This window comes from Triturus cristatus, chromosome 4_2 (assembly GCF_964204655.1).
Source record: "Triturus cristatus chromosome 4_2, aTriCri1.1, whole genome shotgun sequence".
Classification (NCBI taxonomy): domain Eukaryota; kingdom Metazoa; phylum Chordata; class Amphibia; order Caudata; family Salamandridae; genus Triturus; species Triturus cristatus.
In genome coordinates, this window is record NC_140586.1 from 368,558,173 (window position 1) to 368,584,890 (window position 26,718).

The window sequence follows — 26,718 nt, forward strand, 5'->3', positions numbered from 1 at the left end:
CATTTTGCAGGTCTGGTGTCAATCTGTTCAGTAGTTCCTGAGAAAATCAAAAGTAAAATCATATCTATATGTGGGCGGAGCCTAACCACACATCTCATCCTGAGATCTGATTGGCTGTCAGCACTTCATCCAAGAAGTGTTGGCAGCCATCTTGGGACCAATATACATGATAGCACCTCATTAAAAAGCATTGCAGTTAATAGAAGGTTTTAAGACTTTAGTTACATTATAAATCATTTGTTGATGGTACCATACTTGTTTTAGGAATTGTGGTATGTTCTAAGGTGATTTCACCATGTGAAAAAGCCTTCTGCTGGGATATCATGATTGAGAGAAAAATATTTTCTCATGCTTTTCCCACAGAGGTTTGGAAGGTGATCTATAAGCTAAACTGAGAGCTTATTTTCTGTAAATTCACATTATCTTTCTCAGTCATGTGAGAATGAAGTCTGACATTCTCAGTAAAACATGTACATCCAACAAGGGCAAAGACTGTCAGTTGATTCCTTTGTGTTCTACTGCAGCTTCCCAGAGTGTTCCAAAGAACAACTAGAGCGCTAACAGTCCTACTTATGATAAACGTATGGCACACCTGAAGCCATCTTGCTTGGATTAAAGTGGTAACTCTTAAAACATTTAATTCAAAAAGGAACAAAATGAGGGGGTTCATTTTTCCATAACAAGTATGATTAGTGCTGCAGAAAGAAAAACTAGGGCACATTTTGACTTCTGAAATCCTCTTTTATTTCATTAAAAAATTCTGACATGCAGACTGAAACATGCACTTTCAATACCAGCAGCAGTTTTCCCTGTTGAGCAGTAGCTTTACTACAGTGATCTAATAAGCAAAAAGAGTGCTAACATTCTGAATTGATGGCAAATGTGTGACACATCTGAATGCCTTCTTGATGGAATCAAAGTAAAAAACTGAAAGTATTTCCTACTGAGGAGACTGCAGTAAATGAGGAAATTAGGAAACTTCATAACAAATAAGTCTCCCAAGATGGCCACCAGAGACAAAAGAGCCCACATGTAGCCCAAATATCACCCAGATGTAGCCTAAGTATAGCCCAATGACAGAATGTCCCAGAGTGTTCTTAAAAACAACTAGAGCGCTTACTGTCTTCAATGTGACAAAAGTATGGCACACCTGAAGCCATCTTGATTGGAATAAACTGGTAACACTTAAAACATTAAATTTCAAAAGGAACACAATGAGGGGGTTCATTTTGCCATAGAAATTATGATTAATGCTGAAGAAAGAAAATGAGGGCACATTTTGAGTGACTTCTCAAATCCTCTTCTATTTCATTAAAAAATTCTGACATGCAGACTGAAACATGCACTTTTAATACCAGGAGCAGACTTCCATGGTGAACAGTAGTTTTACTACAGTGATCTAATGAGCAACTAGAGTGCTAACTTTCAGAATTTATGGCAAATGTGTGACATATCTGAATACCTTCATGATGGAATCAAAGTAAAAAACTGAAAGCATTTCCTACTGAGGAGACTGCAGTACATGAGGAAATTAGGAAACTTCATAACAAATAAATCTCCCAAGATGGCCACCGGAGACAAAAGAGCCCAAATGTAGCCCAAAATCACCCAGATGTAGCCCAAATATAGCCTAATGACAGAAGTGTGCAAAACACTTATTATTTTGTGTTTTTGCAGTGTTATATAGTGCAGACTTGTCAGGTATTGGAGTGCTTTACATGAGCATTGGTTACATCACACAAGAACAAATTCATTTTGGTTGTAGACATGGGGAGACTAAGTGATTTGACCAGAATCACAGAATGTCGAGCTGAAGCAGAAACTCCAACCTGGTTCCCCAGTTGCAAAGTCTGCAGTTCTGGAAGTAACACCACACCCTCTCCCCTAAGTGCAACATTTAATCAAGTGGTCAACTAGATAAAAAAACATAACGATAACAAATAATTTAAAAGTGCTTTGTCGCTATTTGAAAATTCAGAAAATATGTCCTTATTTTAGTCTTTTAGAGCACTAACCATAATTTTGATGCCAATACGACCCTCTCATATATGTAATTTCTAAAGGAAATGCTCTAGGTATTACAGTTTTGATTACATCAAGATGACGTCAGGCGTTCCACACTTTTGTAATAAATATAGAATGTTAGCAATCTAGTTGTTCATTAGGATACTGTTGAGAGGCAGAGGCCAGGGGCACGGACTCTGAAAATTGAAGGCAGGTAGGAGGGTGCAAAGGCAACAATTTAACCACACTGAGCAGGCAGGAAGGGCCGTGGCAGCACAACAGACTATGGAGGGCAGTGGAAAGGGGGGCAGGGGCAACAAACCAACAATACAGGACTTGCAAGAGAGGCTGTGGCAATGTAATAGACCATTGTGGGCAGAAGGAAGAGGCAATGGTAGTACAACCATACATGCCAACAGACCCGATTCAGCCAGGAAACGTCCAATGTTTTTAAGCTCAAATGGGCTTTATTTGATCTGTCTCTTGTCTACAATCTCCTCTTTTTCAATGTAACTCAAAGGAGAAAATCAATACCCCAGTTTTTTTTCAAAATCTCCCTCTTACCAAGTTCAAAATGTTCGCAAGTATAGTACATTGGATCATGGAAGGAAATGGGGTAGGGACATGGACTTGGATAACAGAGGACAGGAGGGACATGGAGAGGTGCACCAAACTCACCCTGCAGGGCAGGCATCAGGGTTTGCAGCAGCACAATACACCACACAGGGCATGCGGGACGGGAGTGCAGCACAACAATCCATAGAAAGCAAGAGGGAGGAGACAGGACCATGCACATGGACAACAGAGAACAGAGGGGCAAGAGGCAATGGTAGCTAGCTGACCATAATGGACAGACAGGAGAGAAAGCTGCAGCATAACAGACTATAAAGGGCAGGAGGGACGGATTAGGGGCATTACAATGGAACAGACAAGCCAGGAGGGAGGGAGTAGGGGTCTGCACATGTAAACAGAGGGCTGGGGGCAAGGGGATGGGCACTAGAAGCAAGACACACCATGAAGAGCAACAGTGAGACTGTGATGGCATACACACAGACCATGGAGGGAAGGTGGGAGGGGGTCAGGGGCAGCTAACTGACCACACAGGGAAGGTGGGAGGGGCCATGGCAGCACAGAAGACCATGCATGGCAAGTGGGAGGGTTAGTGGCAGCACAATGGCTATGATGGGCAAGAAGGAGGGTGCAGGGGCATGCACAAAGGACGATGGAGGATAGAAGGGATGGTCAGGACCTGTGCACAGACAAGAAAGTTCAGGGGAAGGGGCCTCACAACAGACCGCACGGGGCAGGCAGGAGGAGCAGTTGCAACACAACAGACCAGGGAGGGCAGAAGGGTGTGGCAGTACAATGGACCATGTAGGACAGGAGGAAGAGGATAGCGGCATGGCATGTGGACAGGCAGGGTGGAGGTGGCAGGGACAGGTTACAGTCATCTGACAATGCTAGGCAGGTGGGAGGGGAGTGGCAGCTCAACAGAACACTCAGAGTAGATAGGAGTGGCAGGTCCATGGAACATGGTGGGCAAAAAGGATGGAGCAGGGGCATGCACAAAGACATCGGAGGGCAGGGGGAAGGAGAATAGGGGCAGCAGGCTAAGCACAGAGTTTAAGCAGGAGGTCAATGATGGGGTATAGAATTGGGCAATGGAGGGCAGGAGGAGGGGACTGGTACATCATACTAAATTGAGGGCAGTGGCAGCACATCAGACCATGCATGGCAGGAGGGAGGAGGCTAGTCCATGGATTCACACAACAGAGGATAGGGAGGAGGGGGATGGGGCAGCAAGCTAACTGTTCAGAGAAGGCGGGTATTAGGAACTTTATTGTTTTTAAAACGTGTGTCTGTGCGAACTACTTAAAATATGAACAAGTATGCAGCATAATCTCACTTTTATTCAGGAAGAAGAGGACGTTTGGGACTGTGACTCCGGGCTCACTTGGCAGAAACACCCCCTGACCCTCCAAGCCCTATCGCAAAATGTAATGCCCGTGAAAAGGGTAGGTGAACACAGTGTTATATAGAACATAGTCCTGAGAGCACGATTGAAAATGAAAACTAGATATAGTGTATGGTATAAACTATGCACCAAAAAGTGTGATATAAGATGAACCGGGCGTGAAATATAATATGCAATACATTGTGTGTAATGACAGATTTGGAGAGCGCGAGATAGCACAGGCACCAGCGCGTGCTATGCGATGTGCGCCTTGGAGTGTAATATGCACAGGGCAGTGTTGTGTAACCTAACTAGTCTCTAAAGTTGTAATATAAAATATGTGCTGGGGAGTGTAACGTTGCATATGCACTGTGACAAAGATATGGATCCCAGATTGTAATATGTATGGCATAGCACTGTGCGTTATAGCATAGGCATTGAGGAAGGCACGTTAGATGGGGCAATATAACCCGTGCGAAGACAAGTGTGGCATGACATATTCACGGGGTGGTGTTACAGTGCACATGGGCTAGAGAGTGTCATAGCATATGCACTAGCTGGTGGAATACAACACAGAGGTGTGTGGCACTCGGCAGGCAATGGTGGGTGTAACACAGCATTGGGCTCTGCCAGGAGCGCGCTGTGACTCTCAAGTGATGTTCGTCCCCTTTCCAGAGAGTAAAATAAAAAGTATTACACATCCGGCAGTGGATGTGTGTTTTATTAACCGTGAGGGGGGTTTCTTACATAGTTTAGGTCGAATTTTTGTCGAATCCCCTTTGAATGGCTTGGTGTGCATGTGTATTAAATGTGCCTGTCAATAGCTACCCATGTTTGTATAAATAAACGACAAGGGTATCTACCGGGATTAGGCACGGTAGGGCATTAGACATGTCAGAGCTTCACTGGTGGTGTAAATACATTCCACGTGGATTCATTGTATGCATAGTCGCCTTTTAATGAATATCACTCAAATCGTCATGGTGATAGGTACATACGGTTTGTCCAGCATGTCCTAGGTGTGTCTATAAATATATATTTTTTAAAAATAATAAAAAACAGTGGCCGGCCCTGGGGAGTGGGGTCAAAAAAATATAATTAGGAGACAGGCCCTGGGGGATGGGGTCATCAGGGCCAATAAATTAGAATAAGAAGGGGAACCACACAGCCCCCCTTCTTAAAAAATTAAAATAAATAAAAGACTGGCATCGTGCCGGAGGCCACGCCCCCTCCTTGCAGCACTCTGCAAACGCGCCCCCTGGCGAGTTGTAAGTTGGGGAATTAATTCCTCTTCAATACTGAGGGTCCCTGAGGGCCAACTAGCCCAACAGGCATCTCCAGTATGCGCCAGGGAGCTGCGCTGCAGACAGGTGTTCTGAGGCCAAGCCCCTTTTTACACCTCTCTGCAACGCAGCTCTGTGGCGCTTACTGGAGGTACCTAGTGGTCTAGTTTGACCCTAGGGACCCTTAGGATTCAAGGGGACTTAATCTCTCAACTTAGAACAGCCACAGGGCGCGTTTACACAGTGGTGAAGGGAGGGGACGGGGCCTGAGGTGACGTGTGCAAACACGCACTATGGCACGTTTTAAATTGGGGATATAATTTCCCTTCAATACTGAGGGCCCCTGGGGGCTAACTAGCCCACCAAGTGCTTCCAGTAAGCGCCACTGAGCTGCATTGCAGAGAGGTGGTCCAGGCTAAGCCACTTTTTACACCTCTCTGCAACGCAGCTCTGTGGCACTTACTGGAGGTACCTAGTGGGCTAGTTGGACCCTAGGGAGCCTCAGGATTCAAATGAACTTAATCTCCCAACTAAAAACGGACACAGGGCGTATTTACACAGTGGTGAAGGGAGGGGACGGGGCCTGAGTTAACGTGTGCAAAAACGCCCTGTGGCCTATTTTAAGAGGTAGTTTTAATCCCCCTGCCCTATTATGTACTAGGGGCTTACAGAGGAGGTCATGCTAATCACAGGGGGACCCCAACGCATAATGTTCCCTAGTGTATGTAGGTGTTTTCACTGTATTCTAAGTGTCTTTTAACATAACACTGGCTCTAGGACTGGTTAGTCAGACTCAGTTACCACCAGTATCCGTCTGAAAAAGTTAAGGGTACAGGATGATTTTGCAACAAGGCTTCTTTCTGCTCTTCTGTTTGTTCTTTCTGCACGTTATCCTTCTTCCTGCACTTTTCTTCGTCTTTGAGGACTTCTGTTGCTTCTTTCTGCACTTCTTTTTTTTCTTTCTGTGCATTTTTTCTTCTTTCTTCACATGTCCTATCTCTGTAGGCATAGTTAGAAATTAGCATTTAAAAAACCTTTGAAATTCACAGAAAAAACCATAGGTTTCAGGCACGTTATAGTTAGGAATTAGCATTTAAAAAACCTCAGAAATTCACTGAAAAAACCATAGGTTTCAGGGGTGTTATAGTTAGCTGGACTTTTCACTTGTACAAAACCATTGAAATTCCCCCGTTATAGTTAGTTCAGCTAACTATAACTCGCGCGCCCGCAGTGCACTGCTGATGACGTCACATATTACATCACTCATGACATGGTCAGTGACATCACTCATGACATCACTGATGACATCTCAAATGACATCACTGATGACATCACTGTATATATATATATATATATATATATATAGATATATATATATATATAAATAACCTACTGGCGGTCGCCAGTAAGTAGTTATGGTTAGGGCCTAGTTACTAAAGGAAAATGGCAACATTCTATTCGCAATAACTTTTGCGCCGATTGATGAATCTTTGTGAAATTTTAATTTTTTGTTGAGAATGAGATCAGCTCCTATGTTGAAAGCTTGGGAGTGATTTGTCAAGGGGGGGCCGAGAAAAAAGGGGGGTCCCAAAACGTGTTTTTTCAATGTTAATTTCCATAGGAACATTTAGACAAGGCTACAGGTCGAACGGGTGAACGGAATTACCCCAAATTTGGCAGGGAGCAGGGTCTTGGTCTAGAAAGCACGCTTTTGTTTATTTGGTTTAAATCCATTCAGTAGTTTTTGAGAAATATCGAAATTTACAGATATCGATATTTGGGAATTCTGCCTTCTGATTGGCTGAGGTGTAACGAGCACGAGCATGCTGCTGATTGGCTGCGAGCGCTGCGAGCGTTTGCAACTAGGAAGTGTTGGCCGCTATTTTGTGATTCTGTTGAAGCGAGTAAGGGGGAAAATGGCGAAAAATGTGGGAAAGAGGAGGGTAGGAGCACTGTAACCTCTGTAGGGTGTTTAGGGTGTGGTATAGAGGAGGTGCGAAGCGAACTACTCATACCTACCGGTCTGAAAGTGCTGGGTATGGACTGAGGTAGTGCGTAGTCTGCTGCTGCTAAGGTGAGCTGCTGCGGGAGTCGGGGATGAAAGCGTGAGCCTAAACTGTGTGTCTTATGGTGTGAATTCATGTGCCCTGGCCACTGCAGCAAACCTGTGGAAGTAGTGTCAGCATGTGTTTATACCTACTAGGACGAACTATTGACTCCTACTGGTTTGAAAGTCCTGGGGTACGGAAAATATGTGAGGTATTGTCTAGAGTCTCATGGTGCTAAGCTGAGGTGCTGCCGGAGTCGGGATGAAAGCGTGAGTCCAAATTGTGTGTCATATGCTGTGAAGTCATGTGCTCTGACAGCTGTGCCACATCTGTCAAGTAGTGTCAGCATGTAGTTATACCTACTCGGAGGAACTTTTGTTTTGAACATTGTAACTTGTGTATGCTGCTTAGGGGGTGTTATACAGGGAGTGCCAAGGTAAATTTGCGCGTATCAAATCAATACAGTATTTGTAAAGCGCAAACTACTCACCCCTATGGGTCTGAAGGTCCTCGAGGCCGGCATGGAAATTATGTGAGCTATTAAGTCACATGGTGCTGTGCTGAGGTGTCCAAAGGTGTCCTTCATAAGCATTTCCAAACCTACCCCAGTCAATGTGCTGAGGTCATTTCCACCACAATGCACAATCATGAGGTCAGGGTGTGGAAGATGCAAAGAGGTTTTAACCAAAGGTAGCAATTGGTGCAACTTCAATCTTCTCTGTGTAAACCATTTAATGTCCACATTTTGTAAAGCTAGGTCTAAGTCAATACGTCTGTGTTCTGCATACCTCTTGTACCTGAAAATATAGCTATGGCCTACGATCCACACTAGCATTTTGAAGGTATGGTTGGAAGGTATGAAAAGATGTCTGTAGCTCATGCAGTTCCTTGGTAGAATAAGAGATATGTTTAAAGATGGGGAAGTACTATTTTTTGCCATACAAAACGATACGTGATTGGGAGTTGAAAAGCATTCTTTTTTAAAAGTAGGGTGCACATTCATTTTGTGGGAAAGCATCTTTGTGATTGGTTAAGAAAAAGCAGTTTCAACGTAAAGTACATATCATAGGATAAAATTTGCTCAACTGAACCACAGCTGCTACTTGCATTTGGAAGGCACTGTTCGAACTTAAAACAATCGTGAACTTTTAACCTGCATGTGCCGTTAAATGTTCGAGAAAATGTTGCAAAAAAATATCGTTAAATTTAAAAAAATTGATGAACTTTTAACCTACACGTGTTGTAGAATGTTCTAGAAAATGTGTTGTTGAATATTAAATAAACGGTTTATATGGAAAATTCAAAAGAAAACAATAGAGAGAAGTTTTGAAACCTAAAAGAATCAAGGAACTATTTTAATTTGTTCTTAACATGTGTTTATGTGTGGAGCAACACAATTATAGACACAACAGCACTAGGAAGAGGAAGAAGCAGGGAGTGGGGAGATGGGGGAGATGGGCAGAATGGCACACATGCACAATTAAGTACAGCACAAGTATAGACAAACAATGGCCAAAATGAAACACACCAACAAGGACCACAAGTCACACAACCCGCCAACATCACACTACTGAACGAGCATAGAAGTGAAAACCACGCTGCATTCATACAGGATGTGTATAAAGGCCGGTTGTTGTTGTTGTGGGATGTCTGCGACCGTGGGTGTCATGGTTGAGATGCCCAGCACGTGGCACATGGGCGAGTTCACTAAGTGTTACATTGCCAAACAGCTGCTTCTCCCTCCCACTAGCCCCCACACTTTTCTAAGGTGCGCTGTTGTATCTCGTGCACTCGTACGGCACACCATTGTAATGCCTATTCACACATGTCCTTCTACATTCAAAGTACACCATCACAGTGCCGTTTGGAGGTGGTGCATGGCTCTTTACAACATCGAGTGCTGCGGCCTTTGTGGCAGGCCACACCAGAACACAGAAACACACTTACCGCACTTTCTGTACACGGACATGTCCGAGACACCCTGTTCCCCTTGCCGGATAGGCACATCCTTGCGCTGACCTGTGTACTCCGGACCAGCACATGCCGGTTGTGCATGCAGGAGGATGCGTGCGTAGCTACATGCCCAGACTCACTGCCAACGCTGTGGTGACAGCACACTGTGATGTTGCAGGGCTCGTGCCTATCATGCTATGAAAATGACCACAGGGACACACTTGCTCAGATGTGGATTTGGGGGCGTTGACGGTCCTGGAGTTCTTCCGAAGAGTGTTGTGGCCCTCATGGGTACCCCTGCATCATGACCATTGATTCTATGGCACCTGTGGGTGTTCTGGTGTGGCTCTTGGCTGTGTTCTGTTTCATGGTGCAGGTAGTCGTCCTGCTTAACACCAGCAGAAAGCAGGTGTAAAATACCTGGTGCTAACGTGGCTTATCGCCGGAATTTGTTTCGTATTGCAGTTGGTGTGAAAGCTGTGATGTGATTTTTTTCATGTGCAGAACAATATGCAAACTGAGCAGTGTATCTCGTCAAGATCCAGCTCCTGATGCACTATTCCCAATCAATATGAATACAATGAGAGTTCTTAATTGATTTTGTGTGTACACTGTAAGTGCAGCCACTACCTCAGTGCAATTTAATACAGGATTTTAGTATTTAGAAAAAATCGCAAAGGTGCACCTCGTGTCTTTTTGTACTGGAACAGCTAGTCTGCATTTCATTATCAGCAGTTTAATGGAAGTAAAGTTGAGATAAATCTAACACACTATTCAGAAGTTGGTGTAAACGGCAGACATCACCAGTATTCCCACGATAAGTGTCTCAAAACTTAACACCATGGTGGACTCCATCAAATAACGGTAATAAGAACAAGAAACACGCTCTTCTCACTTTATATCAATGGGATAGTTGAACTCATGCTCTCTGCTAATACCGACGCTCCAAGGTTGGCTGGTGTTTCCATCCCCATACTATTGTTTGCAGACGATACGCTTATCGTATCCAGAACATCTAATGGTCTGCAAAAAGCCCTTCGCCTGTTTGATGAGTTTTGCCTTGACCATGGTTTAGAGGTTAATGTGGCAAAAACGAAGTTTATGGCCTTTAACCCTCATAGCAGCTTTCAAGGGAAAAGAGTGTCTATGAATGGGCAACCCTTAGAATTAGTGACCAATTTTACATATCTTGGGTTGCAAATCTCAAATAATAATAATTGGCGTAGACATCTGGAAATGGCCTCCCTAAGATTTAAGCAGATAACTGGTGCTTTGACCAGGGAATTTAGTAGGTCATTAACGAAACCAATAAGCCCGGTTTTGCAAGTATACGAAGCAAAGGCCCTAAACTCCGTCCTTTATGGGGCGGAACTCTGGGGCTTTGAACAGCTAGCAAATTTAGTAAATGTGGAGCATAAATTCCTGCGTAAAATTATTGGTCTTCCTCAGAGCACCCCTCTGATCCCACTTAGGTATGATCTGGGCAGGAGGTCCATTAAGGATATTGCAAGACTCCGCCCGGTTCTATACTGGCGGAGGCTGTGGACTACTCCTGAACTTTCCCACTACGCCAAGGGCCTGAAAGACATTATAAAATCTGATGTTTTTTACAAAATTGGGTGGCTGAAGAACTTACATGCGTCTTTAAAGGACATGGGTATGGAAGGGTTGTGGATCGACCCAGCCTCTGCCCAGTTTCCATCCAAAAGTTCTCTAAAAATAGCATACTGGGAAAGAATAGATTCCCAGGTACTGAACAAAGCAACTGGGATGTCTGAGAAATTTTTGGAGTTCAAAGATTCCCCCTATTTGGAACTATACTGGGATGTGGTGACTAATGTGGGTGACAGGAAACTTTATTTCCAGTTTAGAGCTGGTTCTTTGCCCCTTAGATCTTTGACTGGAAGGTGGGCCACGAACTCGGAACTGCAATGTCCTGCATGTGGGGCTGCGATGGAAACATCTCCCCACTTTTTGTTTGTTTGCCCGGTACTTGCCATTCCAAGGCGTGTTTGGCTTAGACCAATGTGTAGATTGCTCGGGACAAGGAGCAGCACTGTAGCTTTACGCATTTTGCGCACTAGCTCTTTGACATTTGTTTCTGTTGCTCTGGCAAAATACCTGGGCTGGGCATGGGCATTGAGGAGAAAATTAATTAAGCGCTCCCTTGATGGTCCCTAATGAATTCAGTGTTTAGGTCTTCCCCACTATTAAGCTGAACCAGGGACAATTTTATTTTAAAATTTTTTAATTACTATATCTCAGTCTGTTGTAATGTTTAATGGTTTTTTAACAAGACTCTTTTAAAAAGCTATTTTAAGGTATTTATTGAAATGTATGTTTTATATGTTTGTGTCTTTTATGATTGTATTTTTAAATCGAATAAAGACTGATTGATTGATTGATTGGTAATAAGAACAAGAAAGAGTCACACAGCAGTGAAGAGAACAACCAAAAACATTATAAATTTTTTTTTAAACTTTTTTTTTTATAAATATATATGTAAACGATAAACGAAAAACTATTTGCAAAATGTATCTTTTTATTAACAACTAATAAACAAAATGTAACGTAAATAATAGAAAACAAGAAGGCGGAACACTCCTGTGGGGATCATGGATGTCGACGACAGAGCCTGGAAAATAAAGCACGAAATAAGGACGTGTTTAATGGGCATATCAAAGGAGAGAGGCACAGAGAAACAGAGAAGGAAAAAAAAGCCAGACAGAAAAAGAGAGGGAAAGAAAGAAAGCGAGTGAGAAAGGGAGAAAGAAGAGAGAGAGTTAGAGAGATAGCAGGAAAACGAGGATGAGAGAGAGAGAGAGAGAGAGAGAGAGAGAGAGAGACAGACAGTGCCGCCTGTGCGCATCCATGAGCAAATAATTACCTGGTGCCACCCGAGTGTGCAGCAGTGGGCACTCCACGTGCCCGTCAAAACTCTGCACATCCCAGATATGTCGCACATCCCATATATGTCACTGAGTCCTGTGTTCTGAATGGCAGAGACAACATCATCTTCTACGCAGATCTCACAGATGTCACTGAATCCTGAGTCATCAATGGCGGAGACCACATCAGCTTCTCCTCGGCCCGGCAGATATTACACATGTCGCTGAGTCCTGAGTCATCGATGGCGGAGACCACATCAGCTTCGGGTGCTGCTAACCCTGAGCAACACAAGTGTATGCACGTGCTGGTAGGCCCCTGATGGCCATATGAGGTTTGGGTGGTACTAACCCTGTGCATCTGAAGTCTGCACCAAGGGGGTGGTAGGACCCTGATGGCTCTACAGATCAGGGTGTGACTAACCTTCTGCGCAACTTTTGAAAGACTCTTTATGGTTGAGACACGTGGAGCGTCCGCCATCGAGTCAACAGCGGCAATAAAGGATGTGACGTTGTCGATCTATTAGATTTGCGTGGTCACATGGCCTGTGATGCATGTGCCGGATGGGTGTGGTGTGTGTGCAAACTGGCCCTAAGGGAGTGGCCATGAGAAGTTGAGAACTAGACCACTGACCTGCACACCAACAGCGAGTACGCCTGCGACAGGTAGCTATGTGGGGCCAACGTTGGAACGTAATCGCAGTGGCGTGGTGTGGCGTATGATGGAACAGGGCAGGGATAGCTACAATAACGCAAGTCGAGTGGATGGACCGCAGCTAGCCCTCTGCGAGCCTGGGTGTGAACTGTTTATAATGCACACTACATAAGCATTGAAAAACCATTTTGTGATTCAGTCCATCAGCTGGCATTTGTCCGAGGCATTTGTGAAAAGTTATCGGAGTTCTTTCTGTGATATATACCCCTTTCACGCTGCCTCTCCCCACATCAGCAGGTAACGCACCCTCTTCCCACATTACCATCATACCCCCAACAACCTTCTTGGGCCTGGAAGTGTCCCTGTGCGGTTGGACAAAGAAGAATCTTAGTCATGTGTAGATTTACATATAAAAAAATTATTAAAAGAAAAGAACAACAAATAAGACTGAAGGGAGTGTGTGCTGTGGTCGCTGCCACGAAGTTGGGGTCACTATCATTCAGGACTCAGGACACAGTTACACATGTGTGATCGGCTTGTGTTAAAGAGGGTTAGTGGCACCAGAAGTATTGAGATTGTATGAGCCTGTGATGATGCTTGGTGTGGACGGGCCTCACTGGGAGCGATGTGTCTTAGGTACTGGACTGCGTCATGTGGAATCAGGACTCTATCTGAATTGTGAGGCGTGCTGACCATAGTGTAGGCCAGAGGTAGCGGTGAGCAAGGGCCCACAGCCACATGCATTCGTCGGTGGCCCAACCGGCCTGCGTAGTGGAGGTTCAGTGGCACCACGTGTCGCCGGCCTTCCATATGCAAATACCCCTAACTAATCGAAGGGAGTGTGGTGCTGTGGTCGCTGTTACGAAGTTCGGGTCACTGACGTTCAGGACTCAGAACACAGTTACACATGTGGGATCGGTTTGTGTTGAATAGGGTTAGTGGCACCATGTGCTGTTGTACTTGCATATGGAAGTATGCGTCACTGATGAGAGGGAGTCTGGTGCTGTGGTCACTGCCACAGACTTGGGGTGACAGCCATTCAGGACTCAGGACACAGTTATACATGTGGGATCGGCTTGTGTTAAAGAGGGTTAGTGGAACTACGTGTCGCCGGCCTTGCATATGGAAATATGTCTAACTGAACAAAGAGTATGCTGCTGTGGTCGCTGCCAGGAATTGGGATCACTGCCATTCAGGACTCAGGACACAGTTACACATGATGGATCGGCTTGTGTTAAAGAGGGTTAGTGGGACTACGTATCGCCGGCCTTGCATATCGAAACATGCCTCACTGATCGAAGGGAGTCTGGTGCTGTGGTCGCTGCCATGGACTTGGGGTCACTGCCATTCAGGACTCAGGACACAGTTACACATGTGGGATCGGCTTTTGTTGGACAGTGTTAGTTGGCACCACGTGCCCAAAATTCAAATTTTGAGGTCTGCTGCCCGCAGTGTAGACTGCTGAGTGTTCATTTGTACTTGAAAATGAATGTGGTCATTGTACTAAAGCTATAACTGATATAAAAAATGTTCAAGAAGAAAGGATACTAAAGGGATATTATGTAGATTTGAGGCCTGAAATAGTTACTTGCCTAGTGGACTCTGTAGTTAATGAATGAAGAAATAATTTTCATTGTGAGTCCTACTGAGTGCAGTGTAGGCGTATAATGAAAAGATGAAATAAGTATAGAATACATTGACGAAGTGTTGTATTTTCTGAGTACAATCTTGTTGTTCAAGTTCAAAAAGTCATTATTTCGAAATATTTCATCATAAAAGACATTACCATGCATAAAATCCACATTTAAAACATACACCAAGATAAAATCTGATTAAGAACAGCGTTTAAAACCTACAACAAAAGTAGGATAAAATACCATAGTTAATTTCTAAACCATCAGAACTGGTCATTAGAAAGGCCTCCCACTGGAACTTGTTTAGCCCTCAACAACCACACCCAGCCCAAGAATTTTGATACAGCTATAACAATTGGTTCGCTTGTGTCCGATTTAAGAAGTCTTAGGTCCTCGGAACCAACCCGTATTGACATGTTGCGACAAATTTGTTTGAGCTATTTGGCCCGCGGAGCTGCATAGTCCGGACATTCAAAGAATATATGGGCAATCGGTTCTTTGCGGTCTGGGCAACTGCGGCAACGATCAGACTCCTGGCCTTTCCAATTTTTTACAAACAGTCTCGTTGGAAGGCAGCCGACCCTTAACGGGTGGTAGAGTTTTCTATCACTGTGCTTTGTTACTGTATCCCAATATTCTTCTAGGGCGGGAGTAGATTAAAGATCCAGAAACATTCCTGACAAAGATGTGGATGGAATTTGGCTGACATGTTTCTGGTAAACTGTTGCCCAGTAGATGTTTTTATAAACTTTTTTTGGGGGAAACAAGTTATTAACAGGATCTGACCACAGGTTACACAGGCCCATTGACTCGAGTAATAATTTGAGTTTTTTGAACCAGGGGATATTACCCGAACCCAGGATAGATCTTACATCCATGGTGGCTTTAGCATAAGCCGCTAATTCGGGGGTGGTCCATAGCCTCCGCCACAGAGCCACTGGTTTAAAGTGCGCTAAATCATCTATTGCGTGGCAGCATAGATCCATTAATAGAGGAATCATGGGGCTAGAACAGGGGAGACCTGTCAGTTTTCTTAAAAATTTGTTCTGTGCTTTTACCAAAGCAGACAGGTCGGCAAAACCCCAAAGGTCCGCACCATACAAGATCGCGGAACCTATCTTAGCGTTGTAAATCTTCATAGCTGGGCCTATCCTCTTGGTCCCAGATTTTCTCTGTTCTTTTATCCAACACCCCGTTAGCTGGCCAAACTTAAGTGACAAAGCATCAATCTGGGGCTTCTAACTCATTTTACTCTCCAAAACAATTCCGAGATAGGTCATATTATTTGTCTGTTCTAACATAATGTTGTTCATTGAGATATGACCAACCACAGGTCTGCCCTTGGTAAACACCATAAATTTAGTTTTTGAGATGTTGACCTGCAGGTCGTGGTCATGGCAAAATTTCTCTGAGGGCCTACCTGGGTCTGTGATAGCAGAAGGGTATCATCCACAAACATAAGTAGCGGAACTTAATGCCGCCCAAGGAGGGGGCATCAGTCGGAGAGGCTGAGTAGTACTGCACCACCCCGTTGATGAATAACAAAAACAGGGTTGGGGCTAATACGCAGCCCTGCCTAACACCCCTGGACACTGCGAATCTTCTAGTGACCTGCCCTTGTTTACCCCAACGAACTTGGGCAAAGTTAGCTTCGTGCAGCTTTATTACCATGTTCAAAAGCTCCAGGGGCATCCCCTGAGCCTTTAACACCCCCCACAATTTGCCCCTGGGAACTAAGTCGAACGCTGATTTTAGGTCGACGAAAGCTGCGTAGATTGATCCTCCTCCTAAACTAACAACTTTCCAGTAGAGCAGTTGAAACCTAAAGACCTGCTCAATTGTACTGATACAGGACCTGAACCCTGCCTGGAGGGGTGATAATATAGCCTCCAGCTCGATCCAGCTCTGAATTCGTAACAAAACCATCCTAGCGATGATTTTTTGTACGGCATCAATCAGGCTGATCGGACGATAGTTTCTCGGGCTGGAGCGGTCCCCCTTCTTTTAGATCGGGAGAATCTCAGCTCCACGCCAAGAATCAGGAATTGTGGCCCCCTTTGCTATTGCATTACCCAGAAAGACTATATAGGGGACCCAGTTATCTTTGTCATGCTTGAAGAGATCGGCAGGGACACAGTCGATACCTGGTGCCTTACCGCTAGGGATCTTTTTAAGTGCTGCCTCAACTTCGCTGCTAACAAAAGTCAGATCATGGACATTATCCTTGAAGATAGAAATAGGATTCAGACTGTTATCAGTCAAATTGTCCCCAGAAAACTGGGACCCAAAATGCTCAACCCAAGCTTCTCGCGATACACGATTGGCAGGAATCTGTGAAACAATGCCATTACCCCATTTGACTATGTACCAGAACTTTGTTAGATTTCTTAGTTTACTGGCTTCTAAAAGGTCCTGTCAGTGTTGGGTATCCCAGTCACATTTAGCCTTCTTTTTGGCTTTAAGGTAGTTAAGCCTTGCCATCCTAATATTGGGGATTATTTTAGTTTTTGTGGCAAGAGCCAATTGACTATAGGAATCCCTACACAACTTATTATACCATGATTTACACGGTAGGTTGCCATGAGTCTTCTTGGTTATGTCAGGTTTAGAGAAATACAATCTAAGGTCACTAAAAAGATCTTCGTGGAGGTTGGTTATCTCCCTGTTTATGTCTTCCTGTGCTGGAAGTGAATGCAAAACCCCCAGAGTCTTAGTCAGCCTATTAGAAATTTCATCCAAAACCTCAGGATCAATGGCAATCTTGTCCCACCGCACCCTGCGTAAGTTGTTAGTGAGCTGGGCATCAGCGGTGGCAACCTTAGCTGTAGAATTGATTTTGCCACCATTTTTTAACAGGAGGCCCACTATGAGGGGATTATGGTCGCTCTCTGGGCGGTCCAAGATCTCCATATCAATTAATATGGACCAATACTCAATTTTTATAAGGGCATAATCAATTCTGCTTTGATAGCGGCCATTGTCAAAAGTGGACCTGCCCATTTTGTCAGATGCAGACCGCCCATTGGCAGCCCTAAAGCCGCGCTCAAGGCAGAGACCCATCCACTGCAAAGCTGATTCTGTCCATCTCTTAATGGATACAAGGTTTCACTGGGGGATACTCCACACGGCATCCTCCTCGGTCGTAAGGAATTCCCCATCCGAGTTTAAAGGCTCGAACGAGCAATTTAAATCGCCTACGATTATTATAATGCTGTCAGACCCAAGAGAGTCCAAAAAGAAGTCCAATACTGGAAAAGTATCAGAGCCACGCCCACCAGGTTTAACTCTATTGTACACATTGATAATGTAGAGATCTGGGCCATCTATCTGGTGCAGCATTAAAGCAAGAATGTCTGAACTGTCAACCTGTAGTTCTTTGATTAGGTGGTTCATAGACTGTTTAATCCAAATAGTTAAACCCCCTGACGGTCTACCTCTTGCTCCACAGACTGCAACTTTGCAAAAATTAAGGTACCCCGTGTGATGTACTGTTGTATTTATCCACCAGGTCAGTCCACTCTACGGTGGAGATTTTACTCTTAAAACCAGCAATGTTCCAGGATACCAGGGAATACAGGTGGGTGTCACCACCAAAGATGGTAGAAGAGAGTGGCAATGTCGGTTGAAAAACATTGGTACCAGATGGATTCAAATTACAACAACCTGAATTGGGATATCGAATGTCCTCAATCATACATACTCCACGGGATTTTTCCACAGCCTGAGCAGATGCCCCTATCACGGGGGACAATAAAGATAAATCAGGAGGGGTTAAAACATTGGGACCCACATTAGGGACAACGGTAAGTGTGATGTTCTTACTTAGATCGGACATGGATGCTGAGCGGGAGCTATAGAGAGAGCCACGCTGCTATCCTCAAAGGTTGCCCAAATAGTACTATTACGAATATCAATTGGTGACGCTGCATGGGACACAGTCTCATTGACCTTTTGCCAGCCTACACTACCATTCTCATTTCTAAGGCCCAGTCAATCAACCCCCTCCAAGCCACTAAGGGACTCAAAACGGTTTGCCAAAGGGGGGAAGAAATCCTGGGTTGGAGCAGTGTGTTGGTGTCTGGGTGCTGTATCCCCTTCAATGTGCATGGCGGGAAGATGTCTATATTGTAAACTTTGGAAAAAATAACTCAAGCTTATAGATAGAATTCCCACTTTACCCCGCGTCTCCCATTCCTGACAGATATGCCTAGCCACTCTAGGATCCCTAAAATTGACAATTATACAATCGCCATTTAGGTCCTTATATCTCCTACCCAACCAGCTCACCCTTCTCACGTGCAAAATCTCCGCATTTATTCCTTGTGGGAGTGGACGGTTTTTGTTTAGCCAATGAATCACCTTGTTCTTCAGTTCCCCATGAGTCTCAATATTATCGTGTTGAATCTCAGGGACATTAGCCAGAATAACCGTGTAAGGTGCAGATTCAGGGGGAGGTTAATACAAGGATGCTTAGCTCACTGTACCTCCACCCCAGATTCACGGTTCTCTCTAGATAGTAATCGACCGCCACATGCTATGAGCGCTGACTTTTTACCACCTTCACCAACTACTCTGGATGCACCCTCCCTGCTATAACCGATGGTAGGGGTTTGGGTTGTAGCAATTATGGAAGGTTTAAGATGTAATTGGGTGTTTGGGCTAGTTAATGCCTCCACAGAAGTACCTATTTTAGCACACTGGGAGTCAGTAGTCACACTCCGGGTTGGTTTTGGCCCGGGGGCTTGTAAGAGCTCCACTGTTTTATTAAGGATTGCAGAGTTTGCCGCTGCCACACTTTCTAGTTTAACCATGGAATCGTTTATGAGTTTTACCCTCTCAAGTAGGGGAAGCAACATTGATCTTAAAAGTTGCTCAAAAATTCTTAAAATACCATTGGGGGGTTGATTATCAGCAAAACAACAAGGTATTCGCTTGGGTGACATTATGCCGGGAGCAATAGTGACAGATCTATGGTGCGCTTTGGAGATGGGGGATACATTTTCGGTAGTGGTTATGGTTAGCTTAGCACCTTTTTGTGTCCGCCCCCCTCTTTTCCTTTTGCCGGCAGTATTTAGAGGTTGTTTGGTTTTCCCTGATTGGGCAGGATTTGGTGCATTTAAATGGGACGGGGTAAGATCAGCAGGGGTATTGGAATCAATGGGACTATTAGGAAGTGTAGATATGGTATCTAAGATTGAGTCGAAGGAATTGCTAATTTGTGTGATAATGGACGCAACCGCACCTACTCGCTCCACACAAGATCCTGAGCAGATAGCATCAAATGACCGAGATTTTTCTGGGGTGACTGCAGTCATGATGGTACCCAGGGAGGAGCGTTTGGACGGCAACTCTAAAGACAACCTTTTTTCTCTTGATAGGATTTCTTTTTCAAGGACATTGGCTGCTCTAGTAATGAACCGACCTAAGGTTCCAGAAACAGACCCCCCCAAACTGCTAGGTGCAATCTTCCTCCCATTTCTAAGGTGCAACGCCATGATGAAGGAATCTTAGATGGATAAGTGGCACTGGGATAGGTAAACACTAAACACCGAAACCAAGCATCTAACACAAATTAACCAGAGCGGCTACTGAATTACAAGCACAAATAGTGCGAATGTCTCACTGATATAGTGGGCACGATGAAAAGGGGGGTAGCCCAGCCCAGCCACTTCCAGCCCCAGACGGCCACAGACGGCCCGCCCTTTGCCCTGGCTTCGCCCGGCTCGTCCCGCGCGCGCCCTCACAGGGTGAGGGACCAGGTGGGGCTTTATGCGCCGGCTAGCGCGTAATCAGGTAAGCGTCTTAGGCCAGGGGCACCTGGGAGTTGTAATTTTCGTGCCTGGATTGGCCAGTCGCCGCTTCCGTGGTCCTGAAGGGAGGCGGAGCCAAGCACAGCCTCACAGGCACTAGAGTGGCAGAACGAGGTCAATAGGGGCCCAACAGAAACACATGCATCCTCACAGCGCGAGGCCCGATGAGTAAAATGAAGAAACAAGGGGCTCTGCACCAGGTGGGGCTTTATGCGCCGGCTACCGCGTAATCAGGCAAGCGTCTTAGGCCAGGGGCACCTGGGAGTTGTAGTTTTCGTGCCTGGATTGGCCGGTCGCCGCTTCCGTGGTCCTGAAGGGAGGCGGAGCCAAGCACAGCCTCACAGGCACTAGAGTGGCAGAACGAGGTCAATAGGGGCCCAACAGAAACACATGCATCATCACAGTGCGAGGCCCGATGAGTGAAATGAAGAAGCAAGGGGCTCTGCACCAGGTGGGGCTTTATGCGCCGGTTAGCGCTTAATCAGGCAAGCGTCTTAGGCCAGGGGCACCTGGGAGTTGTAGTTTTCGTGCCTGGATCGGCCGGTCGTCGCTTCCGTGGTCCTGAAGGGAGGCGGAGCCAAGCACAGCCTCACAGGCACTAGAGTGGCAGAACGGTGTCAATAGGGGCCCAACAGAAACACATGCATCCTCACAGTGCGAGGCCCGATGAATGAAATGAAGAAGCCTTGTTGTTAGAAATTAGCATTTAAAATTAGAATTGCGAGCTGTACTGCCTGTAGTGTAGAGTGCTATTCCATGTTAGTTTGCATTTGTAGATTAATTTGGTCATTGTAGTAAAGCTACAACTGATATAAATAAAAATTTCTTGAAGCAAGGATACTAAAAGGATAATATGTAGGGTCTAGGACTGTGATAGTTAGTTGCCTACTGGAGTCTGTAGTTGCATATGGAAATACCCCTCCCTGATCAAAGGGAGTGTGGTGCTGTTGTCACTGCCACAGACTTGGGGTGACTGCTATTCAGGACTCAGGACACAGTTACACATGTGGGATCAGCTTTTGTTAAAGAGGGTTAGTTGGACTACGTGTTGCCGGCCTTGCATATCGAAATATGCGTCACTGAGACAAAGGAAGTGTGGTGCTGTGGTCGCTGCCACGGACTTGGGGTGACTGCCATTCAGGACTCAGGACACAGTTACACATGTGGGATCGGCTTGTGTTGAACAGAGTTATTGGCACCACGTGTCGCCGCCATTGTGTATGGATATATGCCTAACTAACCAGAGTGAGTATGCTGCTGTGGTTGCTCCCATGGACTTGGGACCACTGTTATTCAGGACTCAGGATACAGTTCCACATGTGGGATTGTTCGGCTTGTGTTGAACAGAGTTATTGGCACCACGTCTCGCCGCCGTTGCATATGGAAATATGCCTCACTGATCGAAGGGAGTCTGGTGCTGTGGCTGTCACTACCATTCAGGACTTAGGACACAGTTCCACATGTGGGATTGGCTTGTGTTGAAGACGGTTAGTGGCACCGTTTGTCGCCGTTCTTCCACAGTGTAGGCCAGAGGTAGCGGTGAGCAAGGGCCCACAGCCACGTGCATACGTTGGTGGCCCCACCGGCCTGTGTAGTGCAGGTTCAGTGGCACCACGTGTCGCCGGCCTTCCATATGGAAATACCCCTCACTGATCGAAGGGAGTCTGGTGCTGTGGTCTCTGCAATTCAGGACTCAGGACACACTTACACATGTGGGATCGGCTTGTGCTGAACAGGGTTAGTTGGCACCACGTGTCATCGGTCTTCCACAGTGTAGGCCGGAGGCAGCGGTCAACAAAGGCCCACAGACAGGTGACGTTGACTTGAGCTGCACAGATTGGGAGCATGTGGTCTTCATAACCCATTATTGTGTCTTACAAAATTTGCGGCGCTACTAATCTTGAATTGTGAACCGTGTAACCCCAGTGTAGGGCGGAGGCAGGGGTCAGGATGGGCGCACAGCTACGTGGCAATGATTTATGGTGCAGTGCGATGATGCGTGGTCTGGGCGGGCCGCACTGGAATCAAAGTGCCTTGCGAACGAGACTGCGACATCTGCAATCGCCACTGCATCTGCACGTGTGTCGAGGAGGACCGCGGTTATGGCCGCAGCCACGTGCCTGGGTGAGGGCTGCCGCTGTGACAGACTCATTGGTCTTCCCTCAAGTGAACCACACCTAGGGCCTGGCCTATTTATTCATACTGCTGCGCTGGAGTGGCGTACTTGGAGCAGCCCACTCCGCTTCCTGGGGGGGACAACACAGCTACATGACCAAGATCTTCCCCACTGCCTGAGGTAACATGGTTGCGTCCACTGTGCACTATACTACCAGTATCAACAGTATATCTCCACATGGAGAGGTTTGTGCTTTGCATAGTGAGGTCTGTGCAGCACATCAGCATTACACTTGGCATAGTGTGCTTTATTGTTGAAGGGTGACTTGCCTCCTTCATATATAGTTGGTTGCCACATCTCCCAACATTCAGCTATTGTGTGGCTGAGGGGCATGGTGTTTTGGGAAGGTCAGTTGTCCTGTTTTGCGCTGCCTTGGTGGTAGTAGGGGGTGGTGGTGCAGGGGGAGGTTCTGGTGGTGGTGGCGGTGGGTGTTGTGGTCTTGTTGCGTGTCTGACCTGCATGATCAGTAGATCTATCACGTGTTGGTCTTTAGATGTGGAGTAGATAGTCGACCTCCTTACACCAGTTGAAGGTTGATGTTAATGTGTTACTGCTAACTCAGCTTATTGCCTGCTTTTTGGATCACATTGGAGATTTGGCTGGTCGTCGAAAATATGGGGAACTGGTGTTTTCTTGTTTTTTTTGCACGGGAACGCCTACCTTGCATTTCATTAGCGTTAGTTGTGGCTTTCGTTTGTGGTGATTTTGTTGGCGTAAGGTATCGATGGAAGTGTGGTGAGATTTACAGTTTTCACCAAGTTGAGAATGGGTTGCTAATTATAAAACAAAGAAAAAAAGATAGGGTTAATGAACATTAGACTTACAAATTTTCATTTAAAAAACCTTTGAAATTCACTGAAAAAAACATAGGATTCAGGCACGTTTTAGTTAGAAATTAGCATTTAAAAAACCTTAGAAATTCACAGAAAAAACATAGGTTTCAGGCACGTTATAGTTAGAAATTAGCATTTAAAAAACCTTAGAAATTCACTGAAAAAACCATAGGTTTCAGGGGTGTTATAGTTTGGAATTAGCATTTAAAAAAACCTTAGAAATTCACTGAAAAAACCATAGGTTTCAAGGACGTTATAGTTAGTTGGACATTTGACTCATATTAAACCAGAGAAATTCGCCTGTTATAGTTAGTTGAGCTAACTATAACTCGTGCCCCCGCAATGCACTGCTGATGATGTCACATATTACATCATTCATGACATGGTCAGTGACATCACTGATGACATCATCCAAGTAAAAATCTGCTGCACCTTATCAGACTCTGATATAACATTTGATACACCCACTCTAAAATACAGACTATAATATTCGAAACCATAAACACACCAATACCAGTTAGTACATATCCACTGACTAATTCCTATGTCTACACACACATTCATTCGTTCACCCACACAGTCACTCATACATACAGTCAGCCATCAATACAGCATTATCATGTCCAGTCACATATCTATACAGACACTCACACACCGCCGCTCATTCATAGAGTTATTCACACACCTAGTCAGTAATGGAAATAATCAATTACACGTTAATTTACTCATCTGTACAGTTATACACATACCACATCACTTATTTAAACATATACTAACACATACTTACACTCTAATACAATAATTAATACAAGCACACACTGATCCATACAGGCACTCTCACAATCACTCACTCTCACATATAGTCATTTATACAGTGCAACACTCATATATACTGCCTTTCACATATGGAGTTACTCACACATGTACCACTGAGGCATTGATTTACTCACCAAGACACTCATACACACACTCACCAAGCCAGACAGCCCTTCACAGATACAGACTTGAACACATATACCCAGTGAATTATCCACTCACACATCTATGCACAGAGTCACACCCCCCACCCACCTACACAGACACTCAGGCACCCATACAGGTACTCAGACAAGCAATCAATAGCTCATATAGATCCTCATGTAGTTGCTAACCAAACCATGGAACTGCTTACACACCAACTGACAACCTAAACTGTGTGAATGTCTGTATCAGTCGCTAACACACAAATTAAGCAAGACACAATTAATCACTCACTTATACAGTCAGTCACACACCTACCTAATCATCCATCCTAACTCTTATACACTCATTCATTCTTCAATACACCTTGGCATATATATATAAAACATATTTACATTTTATAGAAACACACATTCACTGGATGATGTCATCGGTGATGTCATCAGTGATGTCATTTGAGATGTCATCAGTGATGTCATCAGTGATGTCACTGACCATGTCATGAATGATGTAATATGTGACATAATCAGCAGTGCATTGCGGGGGCGCGAGTTATAGTTAGCTCAACTAACTATAACAGGCGAATTTCTCTTGTTTTATACGAGTCAAATGTCCAACTAACTATAACGTCCTTGAAACCTAAGGTTTTTTCAGTGAATATATATAATATATATATATATATATATATATATATATATATATATATTAATAAACAATATTTTTGTATGTTTTTAAATGCTATTTGTGTAAAAAAAAAAAAAATTTCAATATTTTTGTACTTACCATTATGAGTATTGGCAAACAATATTTAGGTACCAACATTTTTTACCAGAAATGTATGTTCCTCAATATTGTTAAAATTGATATTGTGTCAGAGATCCTTTACAGATGCCCTCGGCTAAATCTTTGCCATTTTGATGAAAGCCCTCCATTTATTTTAAATATTGTAACAGCGAAGAAAGTTGATACCAGTTCATAGCTGAAATGTTGTGATTCAAAAGCCATTTGGTAAATTGTTGTGTGGGGTGTCTAATGTTAGAGGTCTGTAAATGTCTTCCCTGGTCAGTTGGTGGATGTTTGATTGCGGACAAAATATAGTTATTTTTGGCATGAAAATAAATTACTTGCAGGAATTATTTTTTTTATGGCATAAAATGAAACATGGTTGACAATCTTCTCAAAGCTTTTTCACTTTTGAATTACACCTCTAAGTGATCTGTTGAACGTGTTGTTTTTCTCATTGCTGAGTGGTAACTGGAGGTCAAAACCTACATTGCAATTTTAAGAATGACATTGTTTTGAAAACGGTATGCCTTCTAGAGAAATTATATGGTCAGAGCTGAGGCATTATTGTAAATGTTGGTTTTCTGCCGTGACAACAGAAGTTTTCTTTCTCAGGTCAGAAGTAATTTATACTGGTCACAAAATAGTGGTGCAATTTGCAATCAGTATTCTTGCGACCACTAACTATTTTTACGAACTGTCATATCTACATTAACCTACCTAATTAATATTTATTATCTAGATTGCAAATTGCGACTGTTAGAAATGGGGGTCTGTAGTTGGCAGAGGAAGGTGCCTTTGACCAAATAGGGACCCTTGCTTCTAGTCAGGGTAAGGGGCTACACTTCTAAAATAACCCCAGCTCACCCCCTTGGTAGCTTGGCACGAGCAGACAGGCTTATCTAAGAGGCAGTGTGTAAAGCATTTGTGAACACATACAGTAAGACAGTGAAAACAATACAAATGGACACCACACCAGTTTAGAAAAATAAGTAATCTTTACTAGACTTAACATGAGACTAAACGACACAAATCCACAATACTGTAATCAAAAAAAGACTTTAAAATGGTAGAAAATAGCTTAGTTAAATGTAGATGGTAAATGCGACACTTTACTCTCAAAGTACCTTGGATGCGTCACGCAATACAAACAAAAGGGGCGCAGGGAAGGTGATGCATAGGTTCCTTACTGCAGTGCAGGGGAAGTGATGCGTCGGTTCCTTACCAAAGAGGAGGTGATGTGTCGGTTTCTTACTCCGTTCCGGGAATGATGCAACACAATGGCACCTCGATGCGATGATTTGGTGTGATGTGACAAAATGGCGTATTTGATGCGATGCGACAACGTTGGATGCGAAGCGTGCACGCCAGACAGTCGTGCGGTGAACTCAGTAACTTCTGAGCCGTGACAGGCCCTGCAACACGCTTCTCCGGTGATGTCACGGTGACCTCTGTGGCGGCGACATGCTTCTCCGGTGATGCGACACACTTCGTTGGGGATGCGATGGCGAACAGCTGTGGCGGCGGCACGCTTCTTCGGCAATGCGACGGCAACTGCTGCAGCGACAACACGCTTCTCCTCGTTGGGTCACGCTTCCAGCTCCCAGCGACACACAGTCTTCTAAGAGAGCTCAAACAACAGTAGGCACCTCTCTGCAGGCAGAATTCCCAGCAAGGGGATTCAGGGGAGCTGGTGGTGAAGTCTTGCATCCCTGAGACTTCAGGCAGGAGGCAAGCACA